Source organism: Centroberyx affinis, unplaced genomic scaffold (genome assembly GCF_046629955.1).
Source record: "Centroberyx affinis isolate AG114_WGS23_722 - 3 ecotype Tasmania unplaced genomic scaffold, CSIRO-AGI_Caff_v1 ptg006889l_1, whole genome shotgun sequence".
In the NCBI taxonomy this organism is placed as follows: domain Eukaryota; kingdom Metazoa; phylum Chordata; class Actinopteri; order Beryciformes; family Berycidae; genus Centroberyx; species Centroberyx affinis.
Window position 1 is genome coordinate 1 of NW_027283490.1, and position 17500 is coordinate 17500.

General features: G+C 50.5%; 1 pseudogene; it reads left to right on the forward strand.

Annotated features, from left to right (window-relative positions):
• The first annotated feature begins 348 nt into the window (after window positions 1–348).
• Window positions 349–17500, forward strand: part of LOC139639150 (histone-lysine N-methyltransferase 2C-like) — a 26983-nt pseudogene continuing 9831 nt past the window's right edge.

The following is a 17500-nucleotide window of genomic DNA, read 5'->3' on the forward strand; positions in this document are numbered from 1 at the left end:
TACACCACATTATTTACTATGAATTAATAAACTATGTAGGAAACTAACGTGATTAAGAATGAAATAATGTGCAACATCATTTACTATTACCTAGTAAACAATGGAGAAAATGAACAAATGATCAATTCGTTTTTATGGAGTAAATAATAATTAGTTAAAAACAAAAACAAAACATTAAATACTGATCAGTTGACTGTTTCTTAGCGATGGTTATTGTTATATTTATCAGTTAATCTTTCCTCTTCTTTCCTTCCCTCCTTTCCTCTTCCCTCCTCCCTTCTCTCCTCCCTTCCTTCATTCCTTCCCTCCTTCCTGTCACCCTCTCCTCCTCCTCTCTCCTTCCTGCAGGAGAAGTTGGAGGACTCTGGCGGGTCAGTGGGGGCGGAGCCCAGAGGCCACGCCCCCATGGCGGCAGGTAAACAGCTTCTCACTCCTGATTCAACATTTATTCAACATTTCCATCTGGTTGTTTTGTAGAAAGGCAGTGAGCCAGTGGAGGCTGGGATGGAAACTCTCAGCTGAACTGAACCACGGCTCCAGGATTTATTGATTGATTCATGGTGTTTATTAATCCAATGATCAGGTCACACTCAACCAGGAGAACAAATGAATAAAACCTTGAAACTTCCTGTACCGCCCTCTCTCTCCTCTCTCTCTCTCCCTCTCCTCCCTCTCCTCTGTCTCTCTCTCCTCTCTCTCCTCTGTCTCTCTCTCCTCTCTCCTCTCTCTCCTCTCTCCTCTCTCTCCTCTCTCCCCTCTGTCTCTCTCTCCTCTGTCTCTCTCTCCTCTCTCCCCTCTGTCTCTCTCTCCTCTGTCTCTCTCTCCTCTGTCTCCTCTGTCTCTCTCCCCTCTGTCTCTCTCCCCTCTGTCTCTCTCCCCTCTGTCTCTCTCTCCTCTCCTCTCTCTCCTGTCTCCTCTCTCTCCTGTCTCCTCTGTCTCTCTCTCCTCTGTCTCTCTCTCCTCTCTCTCCTCTGTCTCTCTCTCCTCTCTCTCCTGTCTCCTCTGTCTCTCTCTCCTCTCTCTCCTCTGTCTCCTCTGTCTCTCTCTCCTCTCTCTCCTCTGTCTCTCTCTCTCTCTCTCTCCTGTCTCCTCTGTCTCTCTCTCCTCTCTCTCCTCTGTCTCCTCTGTCTCTCTCTCCTCTCTCTCCTCTCTCTCTCTCTCTCTCTCCTCTGTCTCTCTCTCCTCCCTTTCTCTCCTCCCTCTCCTCTTTCTCTCCTCCCTCTCCTCTTTCTCTCCTCCCTCTCTCTCTCCAGGCCAACTGTCCATCTACCAGCAGCAGCAGCAGCATGGATTTGGCCCCTCCCCCCTCCGCTCTCCTCACCCCCCACCCCCAGGGTCGCCCTCCCCCCCCCAACCTGCTCTCCCTCCCACCCGCCCAGCCACACCTCCTCCTCAACCCCCAGACCCAGCCTCCACTCCCGGGGCTCCCCACCCAGCCGCAAGCCCAGAACCAGATCCAGGTCCAGGACCAGAACCAGGCCAACAGGCTGTTACTCCTGGAGGAGCAGCCTCTCCTCCTGCAGGACCTCCTGGACCAGGAGCGCCAGGAGCAGCAGCAGCAGAAACAGATGCAGGCGCTGATCAGACAGAGATCCAGCTCCGACTCTCTGTTCCCTAACATGGGTGAGGACCAGGACCAGACCTTCACTCTCCGGTCCAGCAGTGTAGACCGTTATTATAAATAGATACTAGATAGAGTTCAAGATAACTTGATTTTTAGTATAATATAATACATAAGGCTTCAGCTCACTCTGCCCGGCCGGGTCGTACCTGTCAAAGAGGAATCTGTTGTTTTCAGCTGTTCAGATCCTGTTTCTGTATCTCATGTGGCGTCTAACTCTTCCCCTTCATGTTGTTCCTCCTGAACGCGCTCTTAAATGATCCATAATCAATATCTCTCATGTAAATGGCCCTTTCCCTTCTGTTGTTAGTGTGTGTTAGTTCAACCCTCTACTCATCAAAACAAACCTGGACCTCTTCAGTCCCGGCTGTTTCGTTGTCCATGTTTTTACACAAAGTTGTTTCAAGCTACTCGAAGCTTTTTGGGCGAGTCGGTCTGGTTTCAGAGCGATGCACGGTGCACAGGCCGACTGCAGTGTAGCAACACATCTGGGTGAGAGTTGGATTCAAAGAACATTATCAAGAACACAGCATCATTCTTCTTCTTCAGCTCCCGTTACCTGTGGAGTTCCTCAGGGTTCAGCTTTAGGCCCCTTCCTGTTCCTTCCTCCAACACTGAGACATTTCTCCCTCTGAAACCTGGGATCACTCTTCTTTAAAGCTTATTTTGATATTCTTACTTTCATCTGCTGGATTTAATCCTACTTTGTAATATTATAATGTTTTTACCCTCTATTCTTATCACTTCATCTTGTGCTGCCACATTGTTTCTATTCTGTTCTATTTCTGTTTTTATTCATTTTGAGTGTTTTGTTTGCTTTTATTTGGTTGTTAAAGCACTTTGTGGACTCTGTTTTTAAAAAGCGCTGTACAATTACAATTTATTATTATTAAATAATTACAGTTAGGCCTGTTTTCATCTAGGGCATGTTATATGTGGCTCACTGTGTGTGTGTGTGTGTGTGTGTGTGTGTGTGCACATGCAGCAGAACTGGACTCCATCTCTGATCCCATCATGAAGGCCAAGATGGTGGCTCTGAAGGGCATCAACAAGGTGATGACCCAGAGCAGCCTGGGACTGAACCCCATCGTCATCAACAGGTACGACCTCTGACCCCTGACCCCTGACCTCTGACCTCTGACCTCTGACCCCTCCGCTCCCCGCTGAGCTCACAGCTCCATCAGACATTCAGCCTCCCTCCTAGTAACAAATAACTTCCCTGTTGCAGGCAGTAGGGAAGCAGAGCGGAGAGCCTGAGCAGATCTGATTGGATGAAGCAGATAATAGATTATTTTATTTTTAAATAATAATAGATAGCCAAATATCTGTCTGTGTGTCCACTTATTTATTTATCTCCCGGGTATTTGTGGGTCCGAAGAAAGTCTGAAAAAGTCTTAAAATATGTTTTTCCAAAGTATTAAAATGTGTAGAGGTGGTTGTCTTATTGCTGTCTTCTTATTATTCTTAATTTATTCATACTTTAAAAACTTTGGTTAGCTGTTCAGTCAGAAGGCTGCTCACCCTCCTTCAGTAGTACAAGAGACTGCTTCGTCTCTTCCTGCACAAGTTAACTCTGTGTGTGTGTGTGTGTGTGTGTGTGTGTGTGTGTGTGTGTGTGTTAGGTTCCAGCAGGCTCCAGGGCCCCAGGGTCCAGAGGCTGCTGCTCCTCCTCCTCCTCCTCCTCCTCCTCCCCCTCCTCCTCCTCCTCCTCCTCCTCGCCTGGCGGGACAGGTGCAGGTCTGTACAGTGATGATCAATCTGTTTCTGTCTCTTATCCCAGTTCACTCTGAGTTTGGCATAAAGCAACAGGAAGTTGTCAGCATTTCCTTTCTTCTTCTTCTCAGGATGGGAAGTCGACCCCCCAGCTGGTGAGGCCGACCCCCCCCAGCTTCGGCCCGGGCTTCGGCAGTGAGTATCAGAGGATCGCTCAGTCTGTCCTCTAGAGATGGACGATCCGTTTATCTCACGATACGATTTGACACCCGATTCAATACAACCAGGATCCGATGTGATCAATAAAAGTTCAGTGTCAACAAAGTCTGACTGAGCAGAATTCTGTTTATTTCTGAGACTCAAATCTTTCCAGCGATGCCATTGGCTGCTAGAATGTAAACAACAATTTAAAAATGTCGTTACAAAGTGACAATAATATAATTTGGATGGAGAGCTTGTGAAACTGTGATGGTCAAGAGTCTCATTAGTGATTACTACAGCAGAATAACATGGAGCTGATATCACCATTCATGTTCCTGACAGCAGAATAACATGGAGCTGATTAGAGCTGCAACGACTAATCGATTAATCGATTAGTTGTCAACTATTAAATTAATCGGCAACTATTTTGATAATCGATTAATGGGTTTGAGTCATTTTTTAAGAAAAATAAGTCCAAATTCTCTGATTCCAGCTTCTTAAATGTGAATATTTTCTGGTTTCTTTCCTCCTCTATGACAGTAAACTGAATATCTTTGGGTTGTGGACAAAACAAGACATTTGAGGACGTCATCTTGGGCTTTGGGAAACACTGATCCACATTTTTCACCATTTTCTCACATTTTATAGATCAAACAACTAATCGATTAATCGAGAAAATAATCGACAGATTAATCGACAATGAAAATAATCGTTAGTTGCAGTGAATGTCTCCTCCTCCTCTCCTCCTCCTCTCCTCCTCCTCTCCTCCCTGCAGACGAGCCTCAGCGGCGGCAGTATGAGGAGTGGCTGGGCGAGACGCAGCAGCTGCTCCAGATGCAGCAGCGCCTCCTGGAGGAGCAGATCGCCTCCCACCGCAAGGCCAAGAAGGCTCTGTCCGCCAAGCAGAGGACCGCCAAGAAGGCGGGCCGCGCGTTCGGCGAGGAGGACGCCGCCCAGCTGCGGCTCGTCACCGAGCAGCAGGCGGGCGTGCAGAAACAGCTGGAGCAGGTACAGCACCCACTGTCACCCGCTGTCACCCGCTGTCACCCTCTGTCACCCGCTGTCACCCGCTGTCACCCTCTGTCACCCGCTGTCACCCTCTGTCACCCTCTGTCACCCTCTGTCACCCTCTGTCACCCGCTGTCACCCGCTGTCACCCTCTGTCACCCTCTGTCACCCGCTGTCACCCGCTGTCACACACTGTCACCCTCTGTCACCCTCTGTCACCCGCTGTCACCCTCTGTCACCCGCTGTCACCCTCTGTCACCCGCTGTCACCCTCTGTCACCCTCTGTCACCCGCTGTCACCCTCTGTCACCGACCAGCAGGGGGCGCTGCAGAGACAAGCAGCAGCTCTCTCCTCTCTCTCTCTCTCTCTGTGTCTCTGTCTCTCTCTCTCAGTTCAGTTCAGTTCAGTCTGCTTTATTGGCATGAATGTTCAAAGATAACAATGTTGCCAAAACTTCAATTACAGCTGGTAACAGTATTGAAGTGAAAAGTAACAGTAAATGTAACAATCACTGCTTTTTGTAACACTCTCTCTCTCTCTCTCTCTCTCTCTCTCTCTCTCTCTCTCTCTCTCTCTCTCTCTCTCTCTCTCTCTCTCTCTCTCTCTCTCTCTCTTTCTCTCTCTCTCTGTGTAGATTCGGAAGCAGCAGAAGGATCATGCAGAGTTGATAGAGGACTACAGGTCTAAACAGCAGCAGAGAGCCCCCCCCCTGCTGCCCCCCTCAGCCTCCCCCCTGCTGCCCCCCTCAGCCCCCCCCCTGCTGCCCCCCTCAGCGTCCCCCCTGCTGCCCCCCTCAGCCCCCCCTGTTCCCCAGACTCTGCTCGGTCAGCCCATGATGCCCATGCAGACCCACCCGGCCGGCCCCGCCCCGGTCCGCGTACCGAACGTACCCCCGGGTTGGACCGCCGGGGGGGGCGGGCATCCGGGCGGCATGGGGCAGAGGCTGCCCCCCCACCTGCCCCCTCAGATGCCCCCCGCCCTCCCCGGCGCCCCCCCGGCCCCGGCCCCGGCCCCGGCCCCGCCCCTCACCCAGACTCCTGCCACCGGAGCCACAGGAAACACTGCTGCTGGGGCCGGGGGCGGAGCCGGCCCTGGCCCCGCCCCCCAGGTACACACACACTCCAGACTGAACACACACCTCTTATGTACACTTACACTAAAGCAGCTCTGTCTCTAGTGGCTTGATTACTACTACTAGTACTACTAGTACTACTACTACTGCTAGTACTACTAGTACTACTAGTACTACTAGTACTACTACTACTGCTAATACTACTACTACTACTGCTAGTACTACTACTACTACTAGTACTACTAGTACTACTAGTACTACTACTACTGCTAGTACTACTACTACTACTACTATTACTGCTAGTACTACTACTACTACTATTACTGCTAGTTCTACTACTACTACTACTACTACTACTACTACTACTACTACTACTACTATTACTGCTAGTACTACTACTGCTGCTGCTTCTACTGCTACTACCACTACAACTACTACTACTACTGCTACTACGACTACTGCTAATAATAATAATTTTACTACTGCTAATGCTAGCATTACTAGTGCAATTACTATTATTGCTACGACAACTACAACTATTACTGTGATGTTTGCTGCGGCTCCATCCTGTCCTGTCTGCCTCCTCATGGTCTCAGGTGAAGTTTGACGACACCAACCCGTTCAGCGAAGGTTTCCAGGAGAGAGAGAGGAGAGAGCGGCTGAGAGAGCAGCAGGAGAGACAGAGAGTTCAGCTCATGCAGGAGGTGAAACTCATCACTGTCCTGCTTTCACTGGAATGATTTCATTATTCTCATCTTCGTCACACAAAGCGGGATATTCAGAAGGGAGCCACACGAATACATTTACCGATATTTTTCTGGTGTCAATGTGATTTTTCCTCCCTCAGGTTGAGCGCCATCGCGCCCTGCAGCAGAGACTGGAGCTGGAGCAGCAAGGCCTGCTGGGAGCCTCCCTGGGGCCCGGGGCCGGAGTAGCGGGCGCGCCCGCCGTCGGAGCTCCGCCCGCGGCTCGCGTCGGGCCGAACCCGGGGGCCGGCGGTCAGGCCGGGTCGGCGCCGGCCCCCGGCGGGGACGGTCTCTCCCAGATGCCCTTCTTCAGCTCCGAGCTGCCGCAGGACTTCCTCCAGTCGCCGCCGGCCTCCAGACCGCCGCAGCACCCGGGCCAGGCGGGGCCGCCTTTCCCCCCGCAGGCCGGCCTCCAGCAGGGCTACGGAGGAGTTCACCCAGGTCACCCGGGCAGGGCCCTACCTGGGCACGGACACCCCCTAGATGTGGCTAGTTCCAACCTCCAGACCAGACCCAGACACCCGGGCCCCACCGGGCCCCCGGCCCAGGGACAGGTGCGTCCGGCTGGGATAGGAGCAGCGGGGATGACGCCCACCCGCCCTGGAAGTCTGGGTGTGGGAGATCTTCAGCGCCACCCGTTTGGACACAACTCCTCCTCCTCTTCCTCCCCCTCTACTCCCCTCCCTCCCTCCTTCCCCCCCTCTGCCTCTGGAGGCCCCGCCTCCCTCATCCAGCTCTACTCTGACATCATCCCCGAGGAGAAACCAAAGAAGAAAAGGAACAGGAACAGGAAGAAGGATGGAGACGACACCGCGGGCGGAGGAGCCAGGACGCCGCTGTCGTCCCACTCCGATGACATCACAGCCCCGCCCACCCCGGCCCTCTCCGACACTTCCTGCTCCACACCCACACGGGGCAGCGTGGACCAATCAGATCTGTCGTTTCCTCAGAGCTCCGCCCTCTCTGGCCTGGCTCCGTCGTCGGAGCTGGAGAGGCAGCTGTCGGCTGAGCCTGCGGCCCAGGACCGAGCCTCTGTCCTGGGCAGGCAGTCTGACAGAGGCTGCCTGTATGGAGCTCGCCTGGAGGTCAAGGTGAGGGAACTGATACTGTGCTGTTACTGTAGTATTACTGTAGTAATACTGTACACACTCAATATTGTACTATTACTTTACTATTACTGTAGTATTACTGTGGGATTACTCTACACATTTATTACTTACTGTATACACTTCCTACTGTAGGATTCCTGTAGTATAACTGTACACATTAATTACTGTAGTACTCCTGTAGTATTCCTGTAGTATTCCTGTAGTATTACTGTCATGTCAGTTGCCATATCTGTCGTCCAGATCTGAACTTGTAGTTTTTATTGTTTTGTCCTTCCTGCAGGAGGAGCAGGAGGAGGGCGGAGCCTGTGGAGGAGGCGTGGTCAAGATGGAGGAGGGAGGGAGCGAGGGATTCTCCTGCTCTGGAGACGGAGGGAAGGAGCTGCTCAGACACCTGCTGAAGGACAAGACCTCCCCGGCAACCACGCCGTCGCCTAGCAACCAGGCCCCGCCCGCCCGCCGACAGCTGTCCAATGAGAGCGTCCGGTCCGAGGAAGAGGAGGGGCTGGCTGGGCCTGGTTCCCATGGAAACAGCAACATGGTGAGGAGGAGGGCGGAGCTTTATATTTAAGAGGAAAATCAAGCTCAATATAAATAACATACTAAACTATCTCTCCTCTCCTCTCCTCTTGTCTCCTCTCCTCTCTTCCTCCTCTCCTCTCCTCCTCCTCTCCTTTCCTCTCCTCATCTCTCCTCTCTTCCTCTCCTCTCCTCTCCTCATCTCTCCTCTCCTCTCCTTTCCTCCTCTCCTCATCTCTCCTCCTCTCCTCTCCTCATCTCTCCTCTCTTCTCCTCATCTCTCCTCTCCTCTCCTCCTCCTCTCTTCTCTCCTCATCTCTCCTCTCCTCTCCTCTGCTCATCTCTCCTCTCCTCTTCTCTCCTCTCCTCTCCTCCTCTCCTCATCTCTCCTCTCCTGTGCTCATCTCTCCTCTCCTCCTCCTCATCTCTCCTCTCCTCCTCCTCTCCTCTCCTCCTCAGGATCATCTTGAAGTTTCTGGGAAGAAGAAGCCTCAGCGCTGTAAGAGGCTCGCTCGCCCGGAGAGAGAGAGAGCTCCTCCTAAGAACAAGAGGAGGAAGAAGGAGGAGGAGGAGAAGACACTGCACTGCTCCTCCACCTCCGACACACTCATGACCCAGCTCAGACAGGTAGACACACCGCCTGTCTTCTTGTCTCTCTCCCTGTCTGTCCTCCTGTCTCTCTTCTTGTCTCTCTCCCTCTCTATCTGTAATTCTGATATTTCTTGCTGCACCTGAAGGCAGCACAGGCCTGGGTTTCCTGATAGAAGCTCCTCAGCGGCTCCATAGATAAGCTCATCTCCAACATTTATTTAAGCGACTTTGGTTCATGTTTCCTCTGTTTTGTTAACTACCATGGTGATAAATGACTACAGTAAGCAAACTATTGGCATTTATATACGTTTATATGGCTGACATGTGGAACAGAAGAATAGCAGTCTTGCGTAGTTGCAGCTCCGGTCCGGCTCCAGCAGATCCACCAGCCTTGTGTTGCCCATCCCAGTCTGTGTGGCAGCCAGTCAGCCTGAAGCTCAACATTTTTCTGATAAACATTTGAACTGACACATTTAATACTGTGGAAGTGTTTTGTATGGTGTTGATTTGATAGGCTATTCCAAATTGATATAAACATTAGGTTTATGTAAAAAAAACAAAAAAACAATTTGAGGCCGGTGCAGGGCTCTAAGTACTGTAAGTCTGAAGATGAAAGTACTGAGGTCTAACCCCCCCCCCCCCCAGCTGGCGGTGCTGCCCCTCATGGAGCCGGTGTTGGGGGTGGATCTCGGTCTGTTCCCCCCGTACGGAAGCTCCTCCCTGGGCAGAGACTCCAGACTGACCGGCTCCTTCGGCAACGCCTGTCTGGACGGAGTCACCGACTACTACTCACAACTCATATACAAGGTACTACTACTGCAGTACTACTGCACTACTGCAGTATTGCTACTCACAACTCATATACAAGGTACTACTACTGCAGTACTACTGCACTACTGCAGTATTGCTACTCACAACTCATATACAAGGTACTACTACTGCAGTACTACTGCTGCACCACTACTGCAGTACTAGTACTACTATGACTTTGGCAACAGGGAAATGAAACTGAGCGCTGACTTCCTGAATCCATTTGGCTACAAAGTGAGTTCAGTGTTTTTTAAATGAACAGATTCACGTTCTCCATCGTTTCAAACCGACTCTCTCTGTCTGTCTCTCTCTCTCTCTCTGTCTCTCTCTCTCTCTCTCTCTCTGTCTCTCTCTCTCTCTCTCTCTGTCTCTCTCTCTCCAGCAGAACAACCTCAGTAACCCCCCCACCCCCCCGGCCTCCCTGCCCCCCACCCCCCCGCCTGTCGCCAGGCAGAAACTGGTCAACGGCTTCGCTACGACCGACGAGCTGAGCAGGAAGGAGCTGACCGAGCAAGATGGTAACAATACTACTGATAATACTACTACTACTGATACTACTACTACTACTGATACTACTACTACTACTGATAATACTACTACTACTGATAATACTACTACTACTGATAATACTACTACTGATACTACTGCTACTACTGATAATACTACTACTGCTACTACTGATAATACTACTACTACCGATACTACTACTACTACTGATAATACTACTACTACTGATAATACTACTACTACTGATACTACTACTACTACTGATAATACTACTACTGATACTACTGCTACTACTGATAATACTACTACTGATACTACTGCTACTACTGATAATACTACTACTACTGATAATACTACTACTACTGATAATACTACTACTGATACTACTGCTACTACTGATAATACTACTACTACTGATAATACTACTACTACTGATACTACTACTACTACTGATAATACTACTACTACTGATAATACTACTACTACTGATAATACTACTACTACTGATAATACTACTACTGATACTACTGCTACTACTGATACTACTGCTACTACTGATAATACTACTACTACTGATAATACTACTACTACTGATACTACACCTTTACTGATACTACTGCTGCTGTACTGTGATGTGTAAATGTCTTTTTTTTTTCTTTTTTTTTTTTTTGTTTCAGTGAAAGCTGTGTCTGGTCTGAAGCAGAAAGGGGAGGAGCTTCTGGCTCTAAACCACGCCTCCAAGATGGTGGATGTCCCCGCCTCCCTGCCGACTCCGCCCCACAACAACCAGGAAGAGCTGAGGTAAACAGGACAGGACGCACCTGTCGGCTGCTTGGTTTGGTTTGACTATATTATTTGTCTGCTTATCATCGGAGGATTGTGTTTTGGCATCTTCCTCTTCCTGTTGAGGTAAATGTCCTTCTTCTTCTTCTTCTTCTTTCTTCTTCTTCTTCTTCTTCTTCTTTCTCTTCTTCTTCTTCTACTTCTTCTTCGTGTGTTTCCAGGGTGCAGGACTCGTCGGAGCGGGACAGTCCGGACGGCTTCGTCCCGTCCTCGTCTCCGGAGAGCGTGGTGGACATGGAGGTCAGCAGGTACCCCGACCTGTCCCGGGTCAAGCTGGAGCCGCCTCCCCCTGCCCTCGCCTACAATACCCATCATGCCCTGCGCCTGGGGCAAAGGTGAGAGCCGAACACCGGAAGTCTGCAAAACTGACCGCTGGGAGTCTGTGAAAGTCTTTGAAAAGTGAATTTGATGTGTGTGTGACTCTATGGCTGTGTGTGTGTGTGTGTGTGTGTGTGTGTCCAGGCTCTGCAGTGAAGCAGGAAGTGAAGACGGAGCCAAACCAGCAGGGCCCGCCTTCCTGTTCCAGCGCCGGTCTGGTTTCCATAGCGATAACTCTGACCCCAGTGGCTGCTCAGGTAAACAGCGCTCAGTCTGTCCTGTGGTCCTGTAGTCCTGTAGTCCAGTGGTCCTGTAGTTCAGTAGTCCTGCAGTCCAGTGGTCCTGTAGTTCAGTAGTCCTGCAGTCCAGTGGTCCAGTAGTCCTGTAGTCCAGCGGTCCTGTAGTCCAGTGGTCCAGTAGTCCTGTAGTCCAGTAGTCCAGTGGTCCAGTAGTCCAGTAGTCCAGTAGTCCTGTAGTCCAGTGGTCCAGTGGTCCAGTAGTCCTGTAGTCCTGTAGTCCAGTGGTCCAGTAGTCCTGTAGTCCTGTAGTCCAGTGGTCCAGTAGTCCTGTAGTCCTGTAGTCCAGTGGCCCAGTGGTCCAGTAGTCCAGTGGTCCAGTAGTCAGTAGTCCAGTAGTCCAGTAGTCCTGTAGTCCAGTAGTCCAGTAGTCCTGCAGTCCAGCGGTCCTGTAGTCCTGTAGTCCTGTAGTCCAGCGGTCCAGTAGTCCTGTAGTCCTGTAGTCCAGTAGTTCAGTAGTCCTGTAGTCAGTAGTCCAGTAGTCCAGTAGTCCTGTAGTCCAGTAGTCCAGTAGTCCTGCAGTCCAGCGGTCCTGTAGTCCTGTAGTCCAGCGGTCCAGTAGTCCTGTAGTCCAGCAGTTCAGTAGTCCTGTAGTCCTGTAGTCCTGTAGTCCAGTGGTCCAGTAGTCCAGTAGTCCAGTAGTCCTGTAGTCCAGTGGTCCAGTAGTCCTGTAGTCCCTGTAGTCCTGTAGTCCAGCTGTCCTGTAGTCCTGTAGTCCAGCTGTCCAGTAGTCCAGTAGTCCAGTCGTCTCATGCTGGCGGTGCTGTGTGTTTCCAGAATGTTCCAGGAGTGATGGCGGCGGTTGCAGAGCTGCTGCGTGTCCCGTGCCGACCGGCTACCAGCTGACCCGCCCCCCCGCCGGCCCGGACCCCTCTGCCCCCCGGCCCCCCCTCCGGCCCGGAGCGCAGCTCGCTGGCCCTGCTGGCCGGAGTCCGAGTCCCGCTGCCTCAGGTGTGACATCATGTTCTCTCCACTCTGAACTGCCCAGTGAAACCAGGTTTAAAAAACAAAAATGAATTGGACTGTAAATGATTTCCTTTAACTGTCCAACACTGATATTGACTCTGTGTGTGTGTGTGTGTGTGTGTGTGTGTGTGTGTGTGTGTGTGGTGTGTGTGTGTGCAGGGTTCAGACTGCAGCAGACAGCCAGGCTCTCTGCCTCCTCAGACAGTCAGCAGGCACAACAAACCTGCTGGAGCCACCGGTCTGTACCAGCTACCTACCTGTCTCTCTCTCTCTGTCTCTCTCTCTCTGTCTCTCTCTCTCTCTCTCTCTCTCTCTGTCTCTCTCTCTCTCTGTCTCTCTCTCTGTCTGTCTGTCTGTCTCTCTCTCTGTCTCTCTCTCTCTCTCTCTCTCTCTCTCTCTCTCTCTCTCTCTCTCTCTCTGTCTGTTCTCTTGGTCTCACTCTGTGTTTGTTCTCTATATTTTTGTCCTTTTTACTCTGTTTTCCTCTTCATCTTCCCTTCTGTCTTTTAGTTTTCTGTTCCTTGTCTCTTCTCTCTCTCTTTTTTCTTCCTACTTGTTTTTTTTTGTACTTGTTTCTTCCCATGATTTATCTTCTATTTTCTTTTGCCATTTTCTTTACCTTTTTTTTTCTCTGTTTTGCTCCCTGTATCCTCCCTCTCTCTCCTTTCTCCTTTCTCCCTCTCTCCTCTCCTGCATTGTTCTCTCTCTCTCTCTCTCTCTCTCTCTCTCTCCCTCCTCTCCTCCTGGTGATTGACAGCTCTGTATTGTGTGTCCAGGTGTGAGGATGGACTCCCTCCAGCATGGCGGCCCTCTGCTCGGCCTCAGTGCTGCAGCTACTGCAAGCTGCCGCTGGGGAACACAGTCCGCATCATCAAAGACCTGAAACAGGAAGGACAGTCCAGACAGACAGACAGACTGCTGTTCTGCAGCAACAACTGCTCTGTTCTCTACTGCAAGGTGAGAGAGAGAGAGAGGGAGAGGGAGAGGGAGAGAGAGGGGAGAGAGAGGGGGGAGAGAGAGAGATAGAGAGAGAGAGAGACCAGTTCAGTTCCAAACGTGTAAATCTGTATCAAGCAGCCAGAAACAGAGAGCAGCTGATGCAGCTTGTTGTGGTGTGGCTGTAGATGGGAGCGTACCTATGTTCCCAAGGTCCTATGTTCTCCAGTTCAATATTCTGTTAACACACATTAACCCTCCTGTTGTGTTCGGGTCAAATTATATATATTCATTTCATAAATATTATCCAGTTTTTTTTATTGGAACAAGGCTTCAAAACAGCTATATAAACACAACAAAACCAATGGTTATCATTTTATTTGATTTTGAAGGTCTCTAAAAAAAATTGTCACATCTGTGGTGTTCCAGGTCAAATCTGACCCGGCAGAGAATATTAAAGAGTCTGGGTGGTTCTGTGGATAAAACTTGAGTCAAACTCTTGGGGGAACATCTTTTTCAGGTTCCCATTATGTGCTATATAGAGCTGGGGAACATAGGAATGACTCCCTGTAGATCCATTCAGTAACGTTCTCAGTAAAAGTGAATAGTGTGATAAGGTGGATTTGTTTCCAAATGTAGGTTACTGTGACACAGTAAACTGTCTTGTCTTTAGCCCTAGTCTCTACTCCAAAACATGAAGAGTTGTAGCTTGAGAAGAGTCAGCTCAGTTAACCTGAACAAACTGTTAGCTAGCTAACTAGCCAGCAAACACACTGATGTTAATGTGAACACGCTAACGCTAGCTGCTACTAGCTACGTTAGCTAGTGTGCTAATCAGATGTGTTAACAACAAGACAGTGATGGTTAGCTGACTAGATGCTATGGTTAGCTAGCTAACTAGCTGACATTATCTAAACTCTAAATCAATCAGATGGATCAATCAGTTGTTCTCCACAGAAGAAGCAAAAGAACAGCATGATGTTACAACTGGGAAACGTTCATGTGTTTTACTCGTTGGAAAACCTATATCCAAAATTATTTGTTTATGAATTTAAAGTCAACCATAAACAAACTACTTTTTGAACATAACCAATAATTTTGCCACCTGAGTGGACAGACTTCAGCAGTTTGTGAGGCTGACTGTTAGACTGTTAGATCTAACAACAGAAATTCCCACATGTCCTTCTGTTAATCACCACTAGGAGGCGAAGTGAACCAGTCAGCAGTTTGTATTCACCATAAATCCAACATGAGGTGAAGGTGGCATAAAGATTGGATCTGAGGACCTCCAATAAGCTCATTATTTAATATAAATGTACCCCCCCCTCTCTTTATCTCTCCCCCCCCCAGCCTGTGGGTGAGGCAGCAGAGGTCAGTTCGTCTCTCAGGGTGCAGCAGCAGCAGCATCAGTACACCAACAACATGTCGTCCATCGCCGTCCACTGCCTGCCACAGACCCCGCCCTCCCCGGCCCCACCCCCTCCTCCTCCCCGCCCCTCGCCTTCCCTCCCGCCTCCGCCATCGCCATGGAGACCAAGCCCAGGACAGACTGCCTCAAGGTGTGTTTGTTTGGGGGGGGGGAGGGGTCATAGAGGAGTGATTGGCTGATTAGCTGGTTGATTGATTAGAATAAATCGGTTGACTAACAGCAGATGTTTAGAGAATCATTCATTGATTTAGTGATAGGTTGCTTTATTGATTGGCTGACTCATGGATTGACAGGTGACGGTGAAGCTGAAGCCCCGCCCCCGCGCGGTCCCAGGAGGAGAGGACTCTTCATCATCCTCATCTCGCCACGGGAAAAGGATGAAGAGTTCCCGCTGGAGGCGCTGGAGCGTTAGCATCACACTGACCAGGTTAGCATCACATGACCAGGTTAGCATCACATGACCAGGTTAGCATCACACTGACCAGGTTAGCATCACATGACCAGGTTAGCATCACTGGACCAGGTTAGCATCACATGACCAAGTTAGCATCACACTGACCAGGTTCGCATCACATGACCAGGTTAGCATCACATGACCAGGTTAGCATCACATGACCAGGTTAGCATCACATGACCAAGTTAGCACTACTCTGACCATGTTAGCATCACTGGACCAGGTTAGCCTGTTAGCATCACACTGGCCAGGTTGCGCTGGCCTGTTAGCATGTATCTGCATGTCTGTCTGAGCTTACTCTCCCTCCTTACCCAGGGGGCCAAGCGTTTCAAACGAGGCGGTTTCCCTGCCGACGGAGGAGGAAGTGGACGTGCTGTTGAAGAAGCTGGGGGCGTGTCTTCGTCCGGAGCCGCTACCCAAGGACCAACGGAGATGCTGCTTCTGTCACCAGCAGGGAGACGGACAGACGGACGGACCAGCCAGGCTGCTGAACCTGGACCTGGACCTGTGGGTGAGTCTGCTGGGCTCTGCTGGGCTCTGCTGGGCTCTGCTGGGCTCTGCTGGGCTCTACTGGGCTCTACTGGGCTCCTCTCTACTATTCTTCTCTCCACATCTGGAGTTGGACCAGTCACAGATGTCACTGATTTAATATTAGTAACAATATTAGTAATAACAAAACACTCACATCAAGAGAAGAAGAGTTCATTCAAGTGAGATTAACATTATTGTTCTCTCTGCCTGTCTCTCTCTCTGCCTCTCTCTCTGCCTGTCTCTCTCTCTCTCTGCCTGTCTCTCTCTCTGCCTCTCTCTCTGCCTGTCTCTCTCTCTGCCTGTCTCTCTCTCTGCCTGTCTCTCTCTCTGCCTGCCTCTCTCTCTCTGCCTGCCTCTCTCTCTCTCTGCCTGTCTCTCTCTCTGCCTGTCTCTCTCTCAGGTCCATCTGAACTGTGCTCTGTGGTCCAGTGAGGTTTATGAGACTCAGGCCGGCGCTCTCATCAACGTAGAGTTGGCGTTGCGTCGAGGTTTGACTCTGCGCTGCGCTCACTGCCAGCAGACCGGAGCGACCAGCGGCTGCAACCGCCTGCGCTGCACCAACACCTACCACTTCACCTGTGCCCTGCAGGCCCGCTGCACCTTCTTTAAGGTAAACACCCTGCAGGCCCGCTGCACCTTCTTTAAGGTAAACACCCTGCAGGCCCGCTGCACCTTCTTTAAGGTAAACACCCTGCAGCACCTTCTTTAAGGTAAACACCCTGCTGCACCTTCTTTAAGGTAAACACCCTGCTGCACCTTCTTTAAGGTAAACACCCTGCACCTTCTTTAAGGTAAACACCCTGCTGCACCTTCTTTAAGGTAAACACCCTGCACCTTCTTTAAGGTAAACACCCTGCAGCACCTTCTTTAAGGTAAACACCCTGCAGCACCTTCTTTAAGGTAAACACCCTGCTGCACCTTCTTTAAGGTAAACACCCTGCAGCACCTTCTTTAAGGTAAACACCCTGCAGCACCTTCTTTAAGGTAAACACCCTGCTGCACCTTCTTTAAGGTAAACACCCTGCACCTTCTTTAAGGTAAACACCCTGCAGCACCTTCTTTAAGGTAAACACCCTGCTGCACCTTCTTTAAGGTAAACACCCTGCTGCACCTTCTTTAAGGTAAACACCCTGCAGCACCTTCTTTAAGGTAAACACCCTGCACCTTCTTTAAGGTAAACACCCTGCAGCCCGCTGTAAACACACTCCTGGAATACCTGGAAAAGTCATAGAATTGTAAAATAGTATTTCCAGGTCTGGAGAACTTATGAAAAATGGTAAAAGGGAGAGAAGTTATTTTATTTAGTTATTTGAAGTTATTGAATCGCTTTACAGGCCAACTGCACCTTCTTTCTGGTAAAATACAGATATATAAACACACACACACGCATATAAATACATACACTAGTAGTATATACTCTCATACATTCTTCAAAGGAGGTTACACACACACTCAGACATTCACATGTAAAGACACACACCTTCCAGGCTGCACACACACACACACACACACACACACACACACACACACACACCCAGGTTAAGGTGAACCTGTGTTTTCTCCTCAGGATAAGACGATGCTGTGTCACCTCCACAAGCCCAGGACGGTCGCCGCCGGCTCCGCCTCCCCCTCCCCCTCCCCCTCCCCGTCCCCCTCCTCGGCCCCGCCCCCCGACCCGGCGGCGCCGTCCCGCGACCCGTACGACTCGGAGCTGCGCTGCTTCTCGGTGTTCCGGCGGGTGTTCGTCCAGCGGGACGAGGCGCGGCAGATCGCCGGCGTGGTGCAGCGGGGCGAGCGGCTGCACACCTTCAGGGTCGGAGGCCTGCTGTTCCG